Below are 20,327 nucleotides of genomic sequence, written 5' to 3'. Positions count from 1 at the left end.
ATAACTTCAGTTGATTTATTTCGGAAAACCTTGTTACATTGTTTAATGCATCCAGCGGGGCATCACAACTAAATTAGGCACAATAATGTGTTCATTCCACGACTGTATATATCGGTGTCCGTTGATATCGGAATCGGTAATCAAGAGTTGGACAATATCGGAATAACGGATATCGGCAAAAAAGCCATTATCGGACATCTCTACTTTCAACACATACAAACCATTTCAAACATCCACCAGGATGAGCAATTAGCATTTAAAAAAAACATGTCAAGGAAAGTGAAGTAAAAGACAATACAAATACATTATTTCAAAATAATAATCACAATAATAATGAAAAATACCACATTTACAAATAGTGCTAATCCAATTCAAATTCCTCCAATAGAGATTCGAACATGAGGGATGTTCTACTTCTAACCAATATCCAAGATTTAATTCCATCCATCCAGCTTCTTCCGCTTATCCGAGGTCGGGTTGCGGGGGAAGCAGCCTAAGCAGGGAAGCCATGACTTCCCTCTCCCCAGCCACTTTGCACAGCTCCTCCCGGGGGATTCCAAGGCCTTCCCAGGCCAGTTGGGAGACATAGTCTTCCCAACGTGTCCTGGGTCTTCCCCGTGGCCTCCTACCGGTCAGACGTACCCTTAACACCTCCCTGGGGAGGCGTTCGGGTGGCATCCTAACCAGATGCCCGAACCACCTATTTGTAAATCATTAAGCCAATGTGAAAATGTTGTTTTCACTTTCAGAAATCAACATTTTTATACAAAAATGTTTAGCTTGCAACATAATTATATTGACAAGCATTTTCTATGTTCCCTTCATCTATACATATGCCAAATTTGATATCTCCACACCCTTAACTGGCTCTCAAACGATTTCTGACCCCCTCCCAAATTCCACAAACAAATGAGTCACATCCTCTACAGCAGTGGTTCTCAAATGGGGGTACGCGTACCCCTGGGGGTACTTGAAGGTATGCCAAGGGGTACGTGAGATTTTTTTTTAAATATTCTAAAAATAGCAACAATTCAAAAATCCTTTATAAATATATTTATTGAATAATACTTCCAACAAAATCTGAATGTAAGTTCATAAACTGTGAAAAGAATGCAGTATTCAGTGTTGACAGCTAGATTTTTTTTGTGGACATGTTTCATAAATATTGATGTTAAAGATGAATTTTTTGGTGAAGAAATGTGTTGTGATCCGGCTTCCGGATCACACATCTAGTATGTTTAGTCCCCTTTTTGTATTTTCCTATTATGTTTTGATCATGTTTTGGACTCTATCGATCCCGTTTGATAGCGCACTTCCTTGTTTATGTAACCCACAATGTCACTGCCTCTCGACACACCCTTGGACTCTGCGTTGTGTTTTTAGTGTTTATAAGGTGGGTTGTTGTGCGGAGAGATTGGACACTGGACACAGTGGTTCTGGATTGTGGATGAGACCTTGTTGCATTTATTTGCTCACACTAGTGGTCCTCTCTGGCTCTGGTCATTAAGCTTTTCAGTGGAAAAGAAAAACTTTCACATTACAAATGTGTCTCAATGCAAAAGAACACATTAACATATAAATCTGTCTCATATTCAATATGCCCAGATGCTAAATAACAATAAATCACAAATCAGTAGTTCAAACACAGTGACCAGAATAAACATGTAAAAAGACATCCTTCACAACCCCATTCAATTCAGACTCTACTAAATGTTAATCACACTGGCCAACTTACATCAAACATTTAAGTACAAAAACGGAATTGCACATTTCTTCAAAACACATCAAAATGTAAGTAAACACCTTAGCTAACACTGTATTGCAACGAATTCGCTGGACGGGCATTTTTAACTTTACTATCTTATAAAGTGTTCAGACAGTCATAAAACAGGTCTCACCTTTTCAGTGGAAAAGAAAAACATTGTCAAATATCAATCAATCAATCAATCAATCAATGTTTACTTATATAGCCCTAAATCACTAGTGTCTCAAAGGGCTGCACAAACCACCACGACATCCTCGGTAGGCCCACATAAGGGCAAGGAAAACTCACACCCAGTGGGACATCGGTGACAATAATGACTATGAGAACTTTCTTGTTCTTGTCAAAAGTCTAGCAGCCGCATTTTGTACCAACTGTAATCTTTTAATGCTAGACATGGGGAGACCCGAAAATAATACGTTACAGTAGTCGAGGCGAGACGTAACAAACGCATGGATAATGATCTCAGCGTCTTTAGTGGACAGAATGGAGCGAATTTTAGTGATATTACGGAGATGAAAGAAGGCCGTTTTAGTAACGCTTTTAATGTGTGCCTCAAAGGAGAGAGTTGGGTCGAAGATAATACCCAGATTCTTTACCGTGTCGCCTTGTTTAATTGTTTGGTTGTCAAATGTTAGAGTTGTATTATTAAATAGAGTTCGGTGTCTAGCAGGACCGATAATCAGCATTTCCGTTTTTTTGGCGTTGAGTTGCAAATAGTTAGCGGACATCCATTGTTTAATTTCATTAAGACACGCCTCCAGCTGACTACAATCCGGCGTGTTGGTCAGCTTTAGGGGCATGTAGAGTTGGGTGTCATCAGCATAACAGTGAAAGCTAACACCGTATTTGCGTATGATGTCACCTAGCGGCAGCATGTAGATGCTGAAGAGTGCAGGGCCAAGGACCGAACCCTGGGGAACTCCACACGTTACCTTAACGTAGTCCGAGGTCACATTGTTATGGGAGACACACTGCATCCTATCAGTAAGATAAGAGTTAAACCAATGGCGCCTAGTTCTCTCTGACTATGGTGTCCACTGAGGGACAATTATTGATGTTAAAGATTAATTTTCGGGTGAAGAAATGTGTTGTGATCCGGCATCTAGTATGTTTAGTCCCATGTGGTATATTAATGTGCATGCTGACTCAGCGTAGTTTGTCCTGACTGACTTGCCGTAGTTGAGTTGTGTCTACTTAGCATGCTCACCAAGTGCTGTACATGAGTGTTGATGATCCCTCTCTAGAGTGTATGCTACTGCTACTCCCGGTCAGATATAAAAGTTACTGAACGTGTGTGCTACCTCGTTATTTGAATACATAACATATTGGCGATGAGTTTAATCGGTTTATGAGTGTTCCTTGCGGTTTTTTTTTGTTTTTTTTGGAAGTGAAGATGGCATACTTTTCCCAGCGACCGGACGAGTTTAAGTCTGAGATTGAATCATGGTCAGCCTACATTGAGCGCATGGAGTTGCTGTTTGAAGCCCATGATGTCGATGATGAAAAGAGGGTCCCATTGTTGTTAAGTTCAGTGAGGGCAGTGACATATGGACTTCTGCGCAATTTGGTTCAGCCCGATTTGCCCGAAAACCAAACATTTGACCAGATTGTGGACACTCTGAAAGACTATTATGAGCCAAAGCCGTTGGTTATTGCCGAACGCTTCAGGTACCGCAAGTGTGTTCAGGAAAGCAACCAGACGGTTACGGAATATGCCGCTGAGCTGCGTCAACTAGCTGCAAAGTGTGATTTTGGTGACGGACTGGATGAGGCTCTGCGTGATGGCTTTGTCAGCGGGGTCAGTTCTGAGGCATGTCGACGCAAGTTGCTCTCGGAGGACAGACGGACTTTTGCAAGAGCTGTGGAGCTGGCTGTCAACATGGAGACGGCAGTTGAGAAAGGGTGATGACGTCACCTCAGCTGTTCACAAGGTAAAGGAGAGGCAAAGACGGCGCTCGCCTTCAGAACAACAGGCATGCTACAGATGCAAAGGCAAGAATCATAATGCAAGTGACTGCTACTACAAGAATGCAAAGTGTCCTAAATGTGATAAAATGGGGCACATACAGAAAGCAGGCAGATCTGGAGGACCAGCACGTGAAAATAAATATGATAAAAAAGGGGAAGAAAAGCAGTGAGCGAAGAGAGGAGAGAAGGACAGCACTGCTTTCGATACTGTCGATCATAATATTTTATTAGAACGTATCAAAACACGAATTGGTATGTCAGACTTAGCCCTGTCTTGGTTTAACTCTTATCTTACTGATAGGATGCAGTGTGTCTCCCATAACAATGTGACCTCGGACTACGTTAAGGTAACGTGTGGAGTTCCCCAGGGTTCGGTCCTTGGCCCTGCACTCTTCAGCATCTACATGCTGCCGCTAGGTGACATCATACGCAAATACGGTGTTAGCTTTCACTGTTATGCTGATGACACCCAACTCTACATGCCCCTAAAGCTGACCAACACGCCGGATTGTAGTCAGCTGGAGGCGTGTCTTAATGAAATTAAACAATGGATGTCCGCTAACTTTTTGCAACTCAACGCCAAAAAAACGGAAATGCTGATTATCGGTCCTGCTAGACACCGACCTCTATTCAATAATACAACTCTAACATTTGACAACCAAACAATTAAACAAGGCGACTCGGTAAAGAATCTGGGTATTATCTTCGACCCAACTCTCTCCTTTGAGTCACACATTAAAAGCGTTACTAAAACGGCCTTCTTTCATCTCCGTAATATCGCTAAAATTCGCTCCATTCTGTCCACTAAAGACGCTGAGATCATTATCCATGCGTTTGTTACGTCTCGTCTCGATTACTGTAACGTATTATTTTCGGGTCTCCCCATGTCTAGCATTAAAAGATTACAGTTGGTACAAAATGCGGCTGCTAGACTTTTGACAAGAACAAGAAAGTTGGATCACATTACGCCTGTACTGGCTCACCTGCACTGGCTTCCTGTGCACTTAAGATGTGACTTTAAGGTTTTACTACTTACGTATAAAATACTACATGGTCTAGCTCCATCCTATCTTGCCGATTGTATTGTACCGTATGTCCCGGCAAGAAATCTGCGTTCAAAGGACTCCGGCTTAATAGTGATTCCCAAAGCCCAAAAAAAGTCTGCGTGCTATAGAGCTTTTTCATTTCGGGCTCCAGTACTCTGGAATGCACTCCCGGTAACAGTTCGAGATGCCACCTCAGTAGAAGCATTTAAGTCTCACCTTAAAACTCATTTGTATACTCTAGCTTTTAAATAGACTCCCTTTTTAGACCAGTTGATCTGCCGTTTCTTTTCTTTTTCTTCTATGTCCCACTCTCCTTTGTGGAGGGAGTCCGGTCCGATCCGGTGGCCATGTACTGCTCGCCTGTGTATCGGCTGGGGACATCTCTGCGCTGCTGATCCGCCTCCGCTTGGGATGGTTTCCTGCTGGCTCCGCTGCGAACGGGACTCTCCCTGCTGTGTTGGATCCGCTTTGGACTGGACTCTCGCGACTGTGTTGGATCCATTATGGATTGAACTTTCACAGTATCATGTTAGACCCGCTCGACATCCATTGCTTTCCTCCTCTCCAAGGTTCTCATAGTCATCATTGTCACCGACGTCCCACTGGGTGTGAGTTTTCCTTGCCCTTATGTGGGCCTACCGAGGATGTCGTAGTGGTTTGTGCAGCCCTTTGAGACACTAGTGATTTAGGGCTATATAAGTAAACATTGATTGATTGAAGGACAGGCTATGTGCAAACTGACAAAAATGAAGATGATGTTGGTGATATTTTGACTGTTTTCAGCACAAATGGTGCAGGCCGACAGCCATACAAGGCCATTTTTGATGTAAATGGAAAGAAAGTCCTGATGGAAATAGACACAGGATCAGGAATGAGTATAATCTCAGAAGATGTCTATGAGCAGTCATTCTCACATGTACCACTAGTGGGCAGCCACGTAAAGCTAAAGGGCGACTCAGGGGAGCCAATTCCTGTTAAAGGCCAGTTTATGGCAAAAGTGGCTTATGAAAATCAGACTGCTAGCCTACCACTGATAGTTGTGGGAGTTGAGAGTCCTTCACTGTGTGGTAGAGAATGGCTAGATGAGATCAGGCTAAACTGGAAAATGATTAAAGCAGCCGCAATCAACACAGTCGCTGAAAATTTAACATCAGCACAAAAGCCCAAATCCATCCAAGAGGTGCTGGCTAAATATGATGAGGTATTCAAGGATGAGCTTGGAACATTAAAGGACATCAAAGCCACAATTTCTGTAAAGCCTGACGCAGTCCCAAAGTTCCACAAAGCCCGCGTCCTGCCATTCGCCATGAAAGAAAAAGTTGAAAAGGAGCTGCTGCGCCTAGAAAAGGAGGGTGTCATCAGTCCAGTGAAACACAGTGACTGGGCTGCTCCAGTGGTTCCAGTGCTTAAGCGGGATGGAGGACTTCGCTTGTGTGGCGACTACAAGATAACTGTGAACTTGGCTACAAACGCTGAAACGTACCCCCTACCAAGAATTGAGGAGGTGTTAGCAGCACTATGTGGAGGAAAAATATTTTCTAAAATAGATCTAGCAGCAGCCTATCAACAAGTACTCCTGGATGAAGAGTCGAAAAAGTATACAACAGTGAATACTCACAAGGGACTGTTTGTGTACAATAGACTTTGTCTCGGTGTCACTTCAGCTGTTAGTATTTTTTCAACGCAATATGGAGAACCTGTTGAAAGATCTTGATGTGGTAATTTATCTCCATGATTTATTGATTACGGGCCGAGATGAAGCCCAGCATCTCGTGAACCTGGACAAGGTTTTACAGAGACTGCAAGAGAACGGCATGAGAGTGAAAAAGTCAAAGTGTGACTTCGGCAAGACACAGATTGAATATCTGGGACATGTGCTGGACGATGTGCCTGTCGATCTCACGATCCACTCTTCCCTCACTCGTGAACAAGACTCCATGGTACTTGAACTCCTCCACTTGGGGCAGGGTCTCCTCCCCAGCCCGGAGATGGCATTCCACCCTTTTCCGGGCAAGAACCATGGACTCGGACTTAGAGGTGCTGATTCTCATTCCGGTCGCTTCACACTCGGCTGCGAACCGATCCAGCGAGAGCTGAAGATCCCGGTCAGATGAAGCCATCCGGACCACATCATCTGCAAAAAGCAGACACCTAATCCTGCGGTTACCAAACCGGAATCCCTCAACGCCCTGACTGCGCCTAGAAATTCTGTCCATAAAAGTTATGAACAGAATCGGTGACAAAGGACAGCCTTGGCGGAGTCCAACCCTCACTGGGAATGTGTTCGACTTACTGCCAGCAATGCAGACCAAACTCTGGCACTGATCATACAGGGATCGGACCGCCACAATAAGACAGTCCGATACCCCATACTCTCTGAGCACTCCCCACAGGACTTCCCGAGGGACACGGTCGAATGCCTTCTCCAAGTCCACAAAGCACATGTAGACTGGTTGGGCAAACTCCCATGCACCCTCAAGAACCCTGCCGAGAGTATAGAGCTGGTCCACAGTTCCACGACCAGGACGAAAACCACACTGTTCCTCCTGAATCCGAGGTTCGACTATCCGGCGTAGCCTCCTCTCCAGTACACCTGAATAAACCTTACCGGGAAGGCTGAGGAGTGTGATCCCACGATAGTTGGAACACACCCTCCGGTCCCCCTTCTTAAAGAGAGGAACCACCACCCCGGTCTGCCAATCCAGAGGTACCACCCCCGATGTCCACGCGATGCTGCAAAGTCTTGTCAACCAAGACAGCCCCACAGCATCCAGAGCCTTAAGGAACTCCGGGCGGATCTCGTCCACTCCTGGGGCCTTGCCACCGAGGAGCTTTTTAACTACCTCAAATGAGTTTCCTCCGCCGTGTGGCGGGTCTCTCCCTTAGAGATAGGGTGAGAAGCTCTGCCATCCGGGAGGAACTCAAAGTAAAGCCGCTGCTCCTTCACATCGAGAGGAGCCAGATGAGGTGGTTCGGGCATCTGGTCAGGATGCCACCCGAACGCCTCCCTAGGGAGGTGTTTAGGGCACGTCCAACCGGTAGGAGGCCACAGGGAAGACCCAGGACACGTTGGGAAGACTATGTCTCCCGGCTGGCCTGGGAACGCCTCGGGATCCCCCGGGAAGAGCTTGACGAAGTGGCTGGGGAAAGGGAAGTCTGGGTTTCCCTGCTTAGGCTGTTGCCCCCGCGACCCGACCTTGGATAAGCGGAAGATGATGGATGGATGGGTGGATGTGCTGGACGGGAAAGGCGTCTACACATCCAAAAATAAGGTCATAGCCATACATGATGTTCCGGCACCCAGAAATGTCAAAGAGCTCAGAGCTTTCCTGGGCCTAGTGAACTACTATGGACGTTTTGTGCCTCAGCAAAGCACAATTTTGGCCCCACTTTACAGGCTAATGAAAGATAAAGTTAAATGGAGATGGGGTGAGGCGGAGCAGAGTGCTTTTGGCAAATCCAAGGAGCTTTTGACCAGTGACAAAGTGCTGGTTCACTATGATCCACGTCTGCCGCTTTCGCTTGCATGTGATGCTTCTGCTTATGGGATCGGAGCAGTGATACAGCACACAACACTAGACGGGCATGAACATCCAATAGCCTATGCTTCCCGCACGCTCTCTCCGGCAGAGAAAAACTATTCACAGATAGAAAAAGAGGCATTGAGCCTGGTGTTTGGTGTGAAGAAGTTCCATCAATATCTGTGGGGGCGCAAGTTTGACTTAATATCCGACCACAAGCCCCTGCTCGCGCTGTTTGGAGAACATGAGAGATTTCCTACAATGGCAGCAGCGCGCCTTCAGAGATGGGCCATCATACTGTCTGCGTATGATTACCACAGGACATACCGCAGGTCAGAGGAGCACGGCAATGCGGACGGGCTGTCTCGTGTTCCGCTGCCTGAGACCAAAGATACAGGTACAGAGACAATGACAGCTTGCATAAATGCACTGTTATATGTTATATGAGTGCAAAAACAAATTTCCAAGGCTACACGAAAGGACACAGCTCTCAAAGCTGCACAGGTACATCATGGAAGGATGGCCAAAAGAAATACCAGATGAACTGAGGGTGTACTACAGAAAGAGAGATGAGCTATCTGTCGAACAGGGGTGTGTTCTATGGGGAACAAGAGTAATAGTACCTGCAAAAATGAGAGGTGCAGTGCTAAAAGAGATCCACGACGGACACTCTGGCAGACAATATGTCTGGTGGCCAAATGTAGATATGGATGCTGAGAGAGTCTGCAAGCAGTGTGAGACCTGCCAGCTGGAACAGCGCACGCCACGCCAAGTCCCGCTGCATCCCTGGGAATTTCCTGGAGAGGTTTGGAAAAGACTACACATTGAATTTGCAGGCCCGTTCTTGGGTCACATGTTCATGATTGTGGTTGATGCATACTCTAAGTGGCTGGAGGTTTACAAAATGGCACAAATCCCATCCACTGCAACCATTACACGACTTAAGAGACTGTTCGCATCATTCGGTGTGCCAGAACAAATAGTCACAGACAATGCGACAACGTTCACATCGGATGAGTTTCAGCAGTTCATAAAGAGGAACGGAGTCCTTCACACGACCGGTGCGCCGAGACATCCAGCTACAAATATGTTGCTATTTTTAAAGCAGGCATGAAAAAGCTTGTTGGACAGAACCTGAGTGTTGAGGACAAGATATCACACATCCTGCTGCGCTATCGCACTACTCCCCACAGCACCACTGGAGAGTCACCAGCGGACTTGTTCCTGAAAAGACATGTGCGAACACGTTTGGACTTCCTGAAACCAAGCATCACCGAACGAGTCAGAAAGAGACAGTATCAGCAGAAGGAGAAACATGACAGTCAGGCTGCCGAGAGACAGTTTGATGTAAATGACTCTGTGTATCTGCGCAACACCGCAGGAGAGAAACCCAAATGGATTCCTGGGGTAGTGACACAACAGACTGGTCCAGCGTCATACCGAGTGCAAGGCGAGACACCAGACCAAGTGTACCGGCGTCACGGAGATCAGCTGAGACCTCGCTACCTTCCTGATACTCCAGATTCAGAGCCTGCAGGTGAAACTGAGTCAGCTGAGCGGAACGGACTCCGCAGAACCTGAACCACCAGCTTTTGAGTTGGAACCGCCAGTGCTGCCTGACCCAGAGACAGTGACTTTGAGACGCTCAGAGCGTACTATCAGGCGACCTCAGCGTTACAGGGACTGATTCTTTTCAGAAGGGAGTTTTTCATTTGTTATTAAAGAGGGTTGAATTTGAGTTTGAATGCACTATCTGGTATAACATCTGTGACATTTTTGTGTTTGTTTATTACAGCATTGAAGAATTGAATGTTGCCGTGTTGAAAGTGTGTACTGATTTTGCATTGCCTTTGATCTATGAGGGGAGGTGATGTGGTGTATTAATGTGCATGCTGACTCAGCGTTGTTTGTCCTGACTGACTTGCCGTAGTTGAGTTGTGTCTACTTAGCATGCTCACCAAGTGCTGTACATGAGTGTTGATGATCCCTCTCTAGAGTGTATGCTACTGCTACTCCCAGTCAGATATAAAAGTTACTGAACGTGTGTGCTACCTCGTTATTCGAATATATAACAACGTCTTAACTTTCACCTCCGTTATGTCTCCCAAGCGTGAGGCGTCCCTGCTGGGGTAACGGGACATGCATCCGCCTCGCATGGGTTCAATTCCCGGCCAGGGTTGCATCAGGAAGTTTCATCCTGAGTAAAAAAGTCAGCAGAAAGCCTTCATGAGATGGACTCGCTGTGGCCAAAGTGCTGAACGTGGGGGAAAAGTGTGAGGCAGACGCTTCTGCTGGCAGAATATCAAAGAAAGGTGATCGTTTTTATTTTTATTTTTATTTTTATTTTGTCGTACCTGTCAAAGGTGAACACACTTATCCACGTAGGTGAGTAGTAACGAGTTACATTTACTTAGATAAGAAACACAACTTTTACTTTGCTATATAACATATTCAATATATGTATAAAAATATACATTTAGGCCTCCACTCAGGCTTCATCCCAGGGACCCCAAAGGATTTTGGTCCAAAAAATATTTAAAATGTGTCATTATTTTGTATTATTATTATTCCAGGTTTAAATCTGTAGATCAACATTAGGTCTATCTGTCAATATAACCTTTTCAAAGATTTAAGTTGTATGCCCTTTTTGTCAAAGAAAACCCTGTTTTGTTATGGAAAAAAACCCCACAAAATATGCAATAGTTTCCCCCGATAGAATTTTAAAGTGGAATATTTGAGATTATATAATAATTGGAGCCTTAAAAAATTTCAACAAATAAAAATATTGATTTTAATTTATTATTATTTCTTTTTTAGCAATGACACACACAAAAAAATCCTACTGAAATTATTGGGGATCCAAAAGTGTCCTACTCATTAGAAATAAAAAAATATATTTTTTCTTACTGTTTACTTTAAACACAATCGTCTTCATATCAACTTCAGATCCATCCGTCAATTATATATATATATATATATATATATATATATATATATATATATATATATATATATATATATATATATATATATAAATAAAACATATACGAGGCTCTTATCACTGATAAAGAGTTTGGAGCAACTGAGCTTAAGGAGGTTTTTATCACAGAGATACATTTTTGATGATTTGGGCTCAGAGATAGCAAAGTATCTATAAGAGTTTCCGGAGGACGATTTGGGAAGTGTGGGAACTGCTTCTTTACGAAGTCCCTCACCTGAAAAAAAGGAAAAAGGTGGGAGTTTGGCAAATCGTATTTGGGAGAGAGTTCAGCGAAGGATGAGAACACTCCGTCTGTATAGAGGTCTTCCACAGTGGTGATACCGTGATCGTGCCAGGTCATAAATGCGGGGTCGCTACGGGAAGGTTTAAATAACTGTTTTTTAAGTAGCGGGGTCAATATAGGTGGGCCTTGAAAACCCAAATGTTTCCTTAGCTGGTTCCATATTTTCATGGAGATCGATACAATGGTGTTTGCGCCTTCAAGTTTAAATGGAAAAGGGAGTGGTGAGCATAAGCAAGAACGTCATGAAAAGTGTGGGATTGCCGTTTCAAGGGATACCCAGGCCGGGAGGGTCTGAGAGCCTCCGTCCATCCAGTATAGGAGTTTCTGTACATTAGCCGCCCAATAGTACTGTCTGAAATTGGGGAGTGCAAGCCCTCCCTCAGATTTGGGAGATTGTAGGACCGACTTGCGGATTCGGGCCGATCCGGCCCCCCGTATAAATTTGCATATTGATTTGTCTAATTTATCGAAGAATGATTTAGTGATAAATATGGGGATATGTTGGAAAAGGTAAAGGAATTCAGGCAGAGAGATCATCTTGATCCGATTGATCCGGTCAGCGAGAGATAATAGTAAAACAGACCAGCGGGCAAAGTCCTTCTCCATTTTTTCCATTAGAGGTCAAAAATTTCAGACATAGCCGGAGTAATACGGATTCCCAAGTAATGGATCCCGTCATGTGCCCATTTGAATGCAGCTAAAGATCGTGGTAACTGTTTAGCTAAGGAATTGATCGGAAACAGTTCACTTTTTTGGTAATTAAGTTTGTAGCCAGAGTGTGTGCCAAACCGCTCCAAAATGTTAAAGATTACTGGGAGTGAGCTAGCAGGATCTGAGATGTATAGGAGCAAGTCGTCCGCATAAAGCGACACTTTGTGCAACGTGTCCGACCGGGTGATAGAGGAGACCCATTTTTGAAGCTTTCCAGGTGGAATTATTTCCCATTCTTGCTTGATGAACAGCTTAAGTTGTTCAACAGTCCAGGGTCTCGGTTGTGGTCTTTTAGGCTTCATAATGTGCCACACATTTTCAATGGGAGACAGGTCTGGACTACAGGCAGAACAGTCCAGTACCCTCACTCTTTTACTACGAAGCCACGCTGTTGTAACATGTGGTTTGGCATTGTCTTGCTGAAATAAGCAAGGGCGTCCATGATAACGTTGCTTGGATGGCAACATATGTAGCTCCAAAACCTGTATGTACCTTTCAGCATTAATGGTACCTTCACAGATGTGTAAGTTACCCATGCCTTGGGCACTAATACACCCCCACACCATCACAGATGCTGGCTTTTCAACTTTGCGCCTAGAACTATCCGCATGGTTCTTTTCCTCTTTGATCTGGAGGACACAACGGCCAGAGTTTCCAAAAAACAATTTGAAATGTGGACTCGTCAGACCACACAACTCTTTTACACTTTGCATCAGTCCATCTTGGATGAGCTCGGGTTTAGCGACGCTGGCAGAATTTCTGGGTGTTGTTGATAACTGGCTTTCGCTTTGAATAGTACAGTTTTAACTTGTACTTACAGATTTAGCAACCAACTGTAGTTACTGACAGTGGTTTTCTGAAGTGTTCCTGAGCCCATGTGGTGATAACCTTTACACACTGATGCCACTTTTTGATGCAGTACCGCCTGAGGGATCGAAGGTCAAGGGGATTCAATGTTGGTTTTCAGCCTTGCTGCTTACGTGCAGGGATTTACCCAGATTCTCTGAACCTTTTGATTATATTATGGACCGCAGATGGTGAAATCCCTAAATTCCTTGCAATAGCTAGTTGAGAGATGTTGTTTTTAAACATTTGTTCATGAAGTGGTGACCCTCGCCCCATCCTTGTTTGTGAATGAACAAACATTTCATGGAAGCTGCTTTTATACCCAATCATGACACCCACCTGTTCCCAATTAGCCTGTTCACTTGTGGGATGTTTCAAATAAGTGTTTGATGAGCATTCCTCAACTTTCTCAGTCTTTTTTGCCACTTGTGCCATTTTTTCAAACATGTTGCAGCTAATACTTAGAAAAAATAAAGTTTTCCAGTTTGAGCGTTTAGTATCTTGTCTTTGCAGTCTATTCAATTGAATATGGGTTGAAAAAGATTTGCAAATCACTGTTTTCTTTTTTTATTTACCATTTACACAACATCCCAACTTCATTGGTCTCGGGTTTTGTATATTGAAAATAAGAACATCATTGAAAAAAATAATAAAGGGCACAAAAACGCATCGATCAAATTGGTTGTAATTAGCCCCTTAAGTCCTTTAGCAGCTATAAAATGATGTTGCTGAAAAGACGATATCTGTAAAATGTGTGTCTGTGGAGCACAAGCACTGATCCTGCAGCCGTGTGTGGAACTGTCAGTGTGCCCAGTTACTAAATAAAAACTAAATAGTGCTGGCACGACAGCGGTGAGTGTTGATAAATCATATTGGGCGTGATAAATAATTATATTCGCATTTCCTCCCAGTATTGTGGGAGTTTTAATGATCAGCATATATTTGGCATGTTAATGAAGACAGAGACCCAAAATGTATTGCACGCCTTATTCTGCTCACTTAAGAGACACAATCCACTTTGCACAGGTTTAGTAGATCAGCTCTGCGTGTGCTATCGGGTTTGCACGTCTTTTAGTACACGCAAACCTTTAATAAATCAGGCCCTATGAGTCCAACTCCATCCTGGAGACGAGGATTGCACTTTGTCAGGCCTCTACCTTCACACCTGTGCAACTTGGGTGTGCCACCTGAAGACTAAGCTCAAAATAACCACAAGAAGGTGCCAATCTCTCAGGAGGGGAAGTAAAAAAATAAAAGTGAACTCAACTCAATAAAGTATCCTTGATCCACATTTTTCCCACCATCACTACATTTATCTTAACTTGATGGCCTAATTCTTAAACTGAATGTTCACCTTTAGTAGGACTTCACACACAATAGTCAATATTTACACCACTGAAAAGTACAATCCACTTATGAGCAAAACAAAAACATTCTTCTCAAACTAGTTTATCAACAAGTCAGCTGCGTCATGCCTCAAAGTTTCCGCCTCCTCCACTTATTCACACACAGAGAAACTTAACAGCACTGCCTACACTCTAGACCAGGGGTCTCAAACTCAATTTACCAGGGGGCCACTGGATGCAGAGTCTGAGTGAGGCTGGGCTGCAAGAAAAGATGTATTTTTTTTTTTTTTTGCATACTCCTCAGCATGTCTAGTTGTATAATGACGTTTCAAATTGTATCCCTTGTGCAACTTTCTGGGTGCAAATAAGACACGTCGGGGTGCCCCTGTGCTCAACAAAGAAATATCGCATCTCCCACTTTTCCTGGAATTGTCTTTGCTCATCACTAACCCTTCTCTTCACTGCAGGCTTTGAAAAAGACATGTTTGGGGTTGTGGAATATATTTGTATTTAGCCCACGCACGGAGAATAATGTTGTTTCCGCAATGTGCGTCGCTCCGCTTTTCCTCCCTACAGCAACACGGCGGTCGGCGGATAATAGCCGGGAAAGTACCGGGATAGCGAGCGCAAAAAAGTGACGGCTCCCGGAGTGTTTATATGTAGTGTTCATCGTGTGAGGCAATGCAAACTAAACAAGAAAAAAAAAAGCAAATAACGGTTTGAATCGGTCCAGGTTATCGGGGACTGTTATTACTGACGGACAGGTGTCGCGGTGTGACTGCAGCCAGGCACCTAAGAAAACCCCCGTCTCCATGACAACGTCTCTGTCGCTTTCACTCATTTGCCGCTTTTCCACCAACGCAGGGGTAGGCAACCCAGAACGTTGACAGAGCCATTTTGGACCCGAATAACACAACGCTGTCAAGCGCCGTTCATATAAAACTTGCGGGCCGCACTAACATTAAAGGCCTACTGAAATGAGATTTTCTTATTTAAACGGGGATAGCAGGTCCATTCTATGTGTCATACTTGATCATTTCCAGATATTACCATATTTTTGCTGAAAGGATTTAGTAGAGAACATCGACGATAAAGTTAGCAACTTTGGTGCTGATAAAAAAGCCTTGCCTGTACCGGAAGTAGCAGACGATGTGCGCGTGACATCATGAGTTGTGGAGCTCCTCACATCTGAACATTGTTTACAATCACGGCCACCAGCAGCGAGAGCGATTTGGACCGAGAAAGCGACGATTTCCCCATTAATTTGAGTGAGGATGAAAGATTCGTGGATGAGGAAAGTGAGAGTGAAGGACAAGAAAAAAAAAAAGACTACAGTGGGAGCGATTCAGATATTATTAGACAAATTTACTAGGATAATTCAGGAAATTCCCTTATCTGCTTATTGTGTTACTAGTGTTTTAGTGAGATTACATGGTCGTAACTGTACAACCTGAAGGTCGGCCCCGCACCAGTCGACGGATGGTGGCGTTGCCCATCCCTGCCCTTGGCAAGGGACCCTCTCCGAAACAGGATCTTTCAAAGTGACCGCTGCATAATACACTGTACTTTGTGTGTGTGGTCCAATCCAGCCGTGTTCGCTTGACCGCTCTGTTCCATAGTAAAGCTTCAACGTCAACCTTCGGGAATGTAAACAATGAAACACCGGCTGTGTTTGTGTTGCTAAAGGCGGCCGCAATACACCGCTTCCCACCTACAGCTTTCTTCTTTGATGTCTCCATTATTCATTGAACAAATAGCTAAATATTCAGCAACACAGATCTCCAGAATACTGTGGAATTATGCGATTAAAACAGACGACTTATAGCTGGGAACGGTGCTGGAACAAAATGTCCTCTACAATGCGTGACGTCACACACGCGTCATCATACCGCGACGTTTCAGCAGGATACTTTGGCGTGAAATTTAAAATGGCAATTTAGTAAACTGGCATGTGTTGCAATGTTAATATTTCATCATTGATATATAAACTATCAGACTGCGTGGTCGCTAGTAGTGGCTTTCAGTAGGCCTTTCAATCAATCAATCATCAATCAATGTTTATTTATATAGCCCTAAATCACAAGTGCCTCAAAGGGTCGCACAAACCACAACGACATCCTCGGTAGGGCCCACATAAGGGCAAGGAAAAACTCACCCCAGTGGGACGTCGACCATGATGACTATGAGAAACCTTGGAGAGGACCACATATGTGGGCAACACAGGCACTGAGCAAAAGTCTCTTGCTCTCTGTCCCTCAGGACAGAACGGAAGGCTCCGAATGGAATTAGTTCAGGGAGTTTCAGTTTCGTCTGCAATGCATTCGATGCCATAGGGGCAGCAATGCCAAAAGCTCTTTTGCCAAATTCAGTCCGTACATGGGGAACAGTTAAAACATACAAATTGTTAGAACGTAACGCATAAGAGCTGTTTTTTCTTTGTAACAAAGTAGACAAGTATGGAGGTATTAAACCTAAAAGAGCTTTATAAATGATGGCCAGCCAATGTGTGTATCTGTGTGCACTCAATGAAGATAAGTCTGACTTCATATACAGTTGACAGTGGTGGGTGAGACTACGACAGCCAGGAACAAATCTTAGTGCTGAGTGAAAAACAGTGTCCAAGGACTGGAGGCATTTAGATGAAGCACTAAAATAAAGCAGGTCTCCATAATCATTTACGGGCAAGATAGTCGCTGTCACCAATTTCTTTCTGACTTTAAGAGAGAAGCCGTTTTTATTTCTAAAAAGGAAACCGAGCTTTACCCTGAGCTTAGAGACCAAGTTGTTAATACGGGCTTTAAATGAAAGCTCCTGATCAAGAGTAAAACCCAAGTACTTGTAATTTAAGACCTGCTCTATAGGGTTTCCATTTGATGTTACAATATTTGGAATATTTTCCAGTAGCACCCTTGAATGAGAGAAACCATTACTTTGCTTTTATCTGTATTTAAAACCAATTTAAGATCAAATAAGCGAGGCTGGATGACATCAAAAGCAGCTTGTAAAAACTCAAAAGCCTGAGTGCTGGAGGTTGAACAGCAATAAATAATGGTGTCGTCTGCATAAAAATGGTACATTGCATTTGACAGATTATTGCAAAGATTATTCAAGTAGATAGAAAATAAAATGGGCCCCAGCACTGAGCCTTGTGGAACTCCTTTGGTAATGTCCAATAATGAAGAGGTTGTCCCAGCCACCTGTACACGTTGTGTTCTGCTGGAAAGATAGTCTGTGAACCAAGCAGCTGCATTTTTAGATAATCCAACGTGATGGAGCGCTTCAATGAGCAGACTGTGGTCTACTGTGTCAAATGCTTTTGACAAATCAATAAAAAGTATTTTTTGCCGTCCACAGCCTCGATTAAATCATTGAGGACCTTAAGAGCAGCTGTAATAGTGCTATGCTCTTTTCTAAAACCCGATTGAAATGGGGATTAAATATTGTTTAATTCTAAAAAAATCATTTAGCTGGTTACTGATGATTTTCTCAAACAATTTTGCTAAAATGCATAATTTAGAAATTGGTCTGTAATTATTTATATGTGTGGGTTCACCCCCTTTTAGCAGGGGAAGAACAAAGGCTGATTTCCAGATTTTTGGAATGCTTTTACTTGTTAGATTGAGGTTAAAAATATGCGAGAGAGGCTCAGCAATAAAACCAGCAGCCACTTTTAAGAAAAAGGGTTCAATTTGGTCCGGTCCTGCTGCTTTAGTTGTGTCCAGGCTCTTTAGTGCATTGTATACCTCAGATACTGATACAGGTGTGAAGTCACAAGTGCAGGTGCTGCGTCTAATTACAGCCTGTGGTGTATTTGGGATATTAACATTAGTTAAACCAACATTTGACGATTGAGGATTCAACGACTCAAACAAAAATCCGGCAGAAACTAAATACTCATTAAAACAATTTGATATAGTTGTCTTATCAGACAAAGTACCAGATTGAGTAATCAAAGGACATGGAAAGTCATTTGTTTTCACATGATTTAAAGAAGCTTTTATGGTTTGCCAAAACTTTTTGGGGTCATTGATATGTTTTTTGCATTCATGCAGGTAAAAATCAGACTTGGCTCTCTTAACAAGCGGAGTACATTTATTTCTAAGCTGGCGAAAGCTAAGCCAGTCAACCTCCGTCTTTGTTTTTCGAGCCCTGGCCCAAGCAACATCTCTCTCTTTGAGAAGGTTTCCAATTGCAGCGGTAAACCAGGGATTATTTCCACCTTTAACTCTACATTTTCGAAAGGGAGCATGTTTATTGACTATACGTTGAAATTCGTTATAAAAGTATTTCAACCCTATCTCAATATCATCAATTAAAGCAACTCTGTTCCACTCAAAGGCAGCTAAGTCGTATATAAAAGCTGGGAGGCAAAAAATGTTAATATCTCTTTTGCATGTAATAATGGGTTTTGATTTTGGTAGCTTGCAGTTTCCTACAGCTGCAATTGTACAATGATCACTCAAGTCATTGACAAACACCCCAGTACCAGTGTACTTATGGGGAGCGTTGGTTAGAATTAGATCAAGTAAAGATGATTTTGAGGTGTTTTTAGTATTGGGTCGAGTTGGGGAAGTGAATAATTGAGTTAAATTTAGTGTGTTGCATACAGCTTTAAGGTTATCAGAAGAGGAAGTCAACCAGTCAAAATTTAAATCACCAACCAAGAGAAGTTCACTAGTCCACTCATAAAGGATTCAAGAGAGGCAAGGGCTTCAGTGGAGGCATAGGGAGGTCTATAACACCCTACAATTGCGAGAGTTTGGCCATGCGAGAATTCAAGCTGCAGGGCAAGGAGTTCAAATGGTTTAGTGATTGACAGTGATGATAATAAAGTAACATTAAATCTGTTTTTTATGTACATAGCCACCCCTCCACCTTTTCGAGGACGATCGCATCGGAAGACATTGTATCCATTTATAGCAATGTCCTTGTCAGAGACTGCTTTACTTAGCCAGGTTTCTGATAAAATAAATATATCTGCATTGGTTGTTTGAATCCAAATTTTGACTAAGTCTAATTTTGGCAGTAGGCTTGTAATATTTGAATGAATTAAACCAAGGCATGACCTAGCTCTAAGTTCATCAGGAGTACTGATGTTGTATAAAGCTGGGCCTGGATTTGGTTGCACATTGCCTGATAGCAGAAGTAAGAACAATATAAAGATTTTCCGTTTCATATGGCAAGGTGACCTCATGACAACATTATTTGGCTTCACAATATCAAAATGAGTAATATCAGAAGGAGAAAACCATCTGTTTAGCACAGAAATACACCATAACTGAAGCTGGTTAGAATTATTTAGCACTGACCCACATGTGGATATCAATAACCTTTGTGTAAATGCTGTAGTTTCAAAGGACCAGGTGATTGTTATTGCGTTTGGTAGAGTTAAAGGTTGGTGGAGCACCTGGTCAGGTACCCCACTACAATTGCAGAAAACAAGTCCAGGAAAAAGCATTAATATTAAATAGAGAGCTTTTGTCAAAGTCATTGTTAAATTGTTTTACTACCTACCCAGGTCCAATAATCAAAGTTCAGATGTCCAAGCTACAAGAGTTGGAAGACCAAGCTAAGGCTAGCAGAGGCCCAGCTTTAGTCAGTCTGAGGCTAAGATGGATCCAGGCCGTGGAAGACGGAAGGCCAAGATGAAGCCAGTCGACTCAGACTGTAGGTAGTGGAAGGCCAAGCTGAGACTAGTATAGATCCAGACTGTGGCAGATGGAAGGCCAAAATTTCAGCTAGCAAAACATCCCCCGGCTTCAGCAGGTCAGAGGCCTCCAGATTTCCAAATCCGACAAAAGCAGTCAGAAATACCACTTTTTGGAAGTAAGCCTTCATTC

General features: G+C 43.3%; 1 pseudogene; it reads left to right on the top strand.

Annotated features, from left to right (window-relative positions):
* Positions 1–3,158: 3,158 nt before the first annotated feature.
* LOC133550492 (uncharacterized protein K02A2.6-like) lies at positions 3,159–9,987 on the top strand (annotated as a pseudogene).
* The last annotated feature ends 10,340 nt before the right edge of the window (positions 9,988–20,327 follow it).

This window comes from Nerophis ophidion, linkage group LG04, assembly GCF_033978795.1.
Source record: "Nerophis ophidion isolate RoL-2023_Sa linkage group LG04, RoL_Noph_v1.0, whole genome shotgun sequence".
NCBI classification, from domain to species: Eukaryota; Metazoa; Chordata; class Actinopteri; order Syngnathiformes; family Syngnathidae; genus Nerophis; species Nerophis ophidion.
The sequence above is the reverse complement of the archived record's forward strand: the minus strand, read 5'-3'. Positions and strand labels throughout refer to the sequence as shown.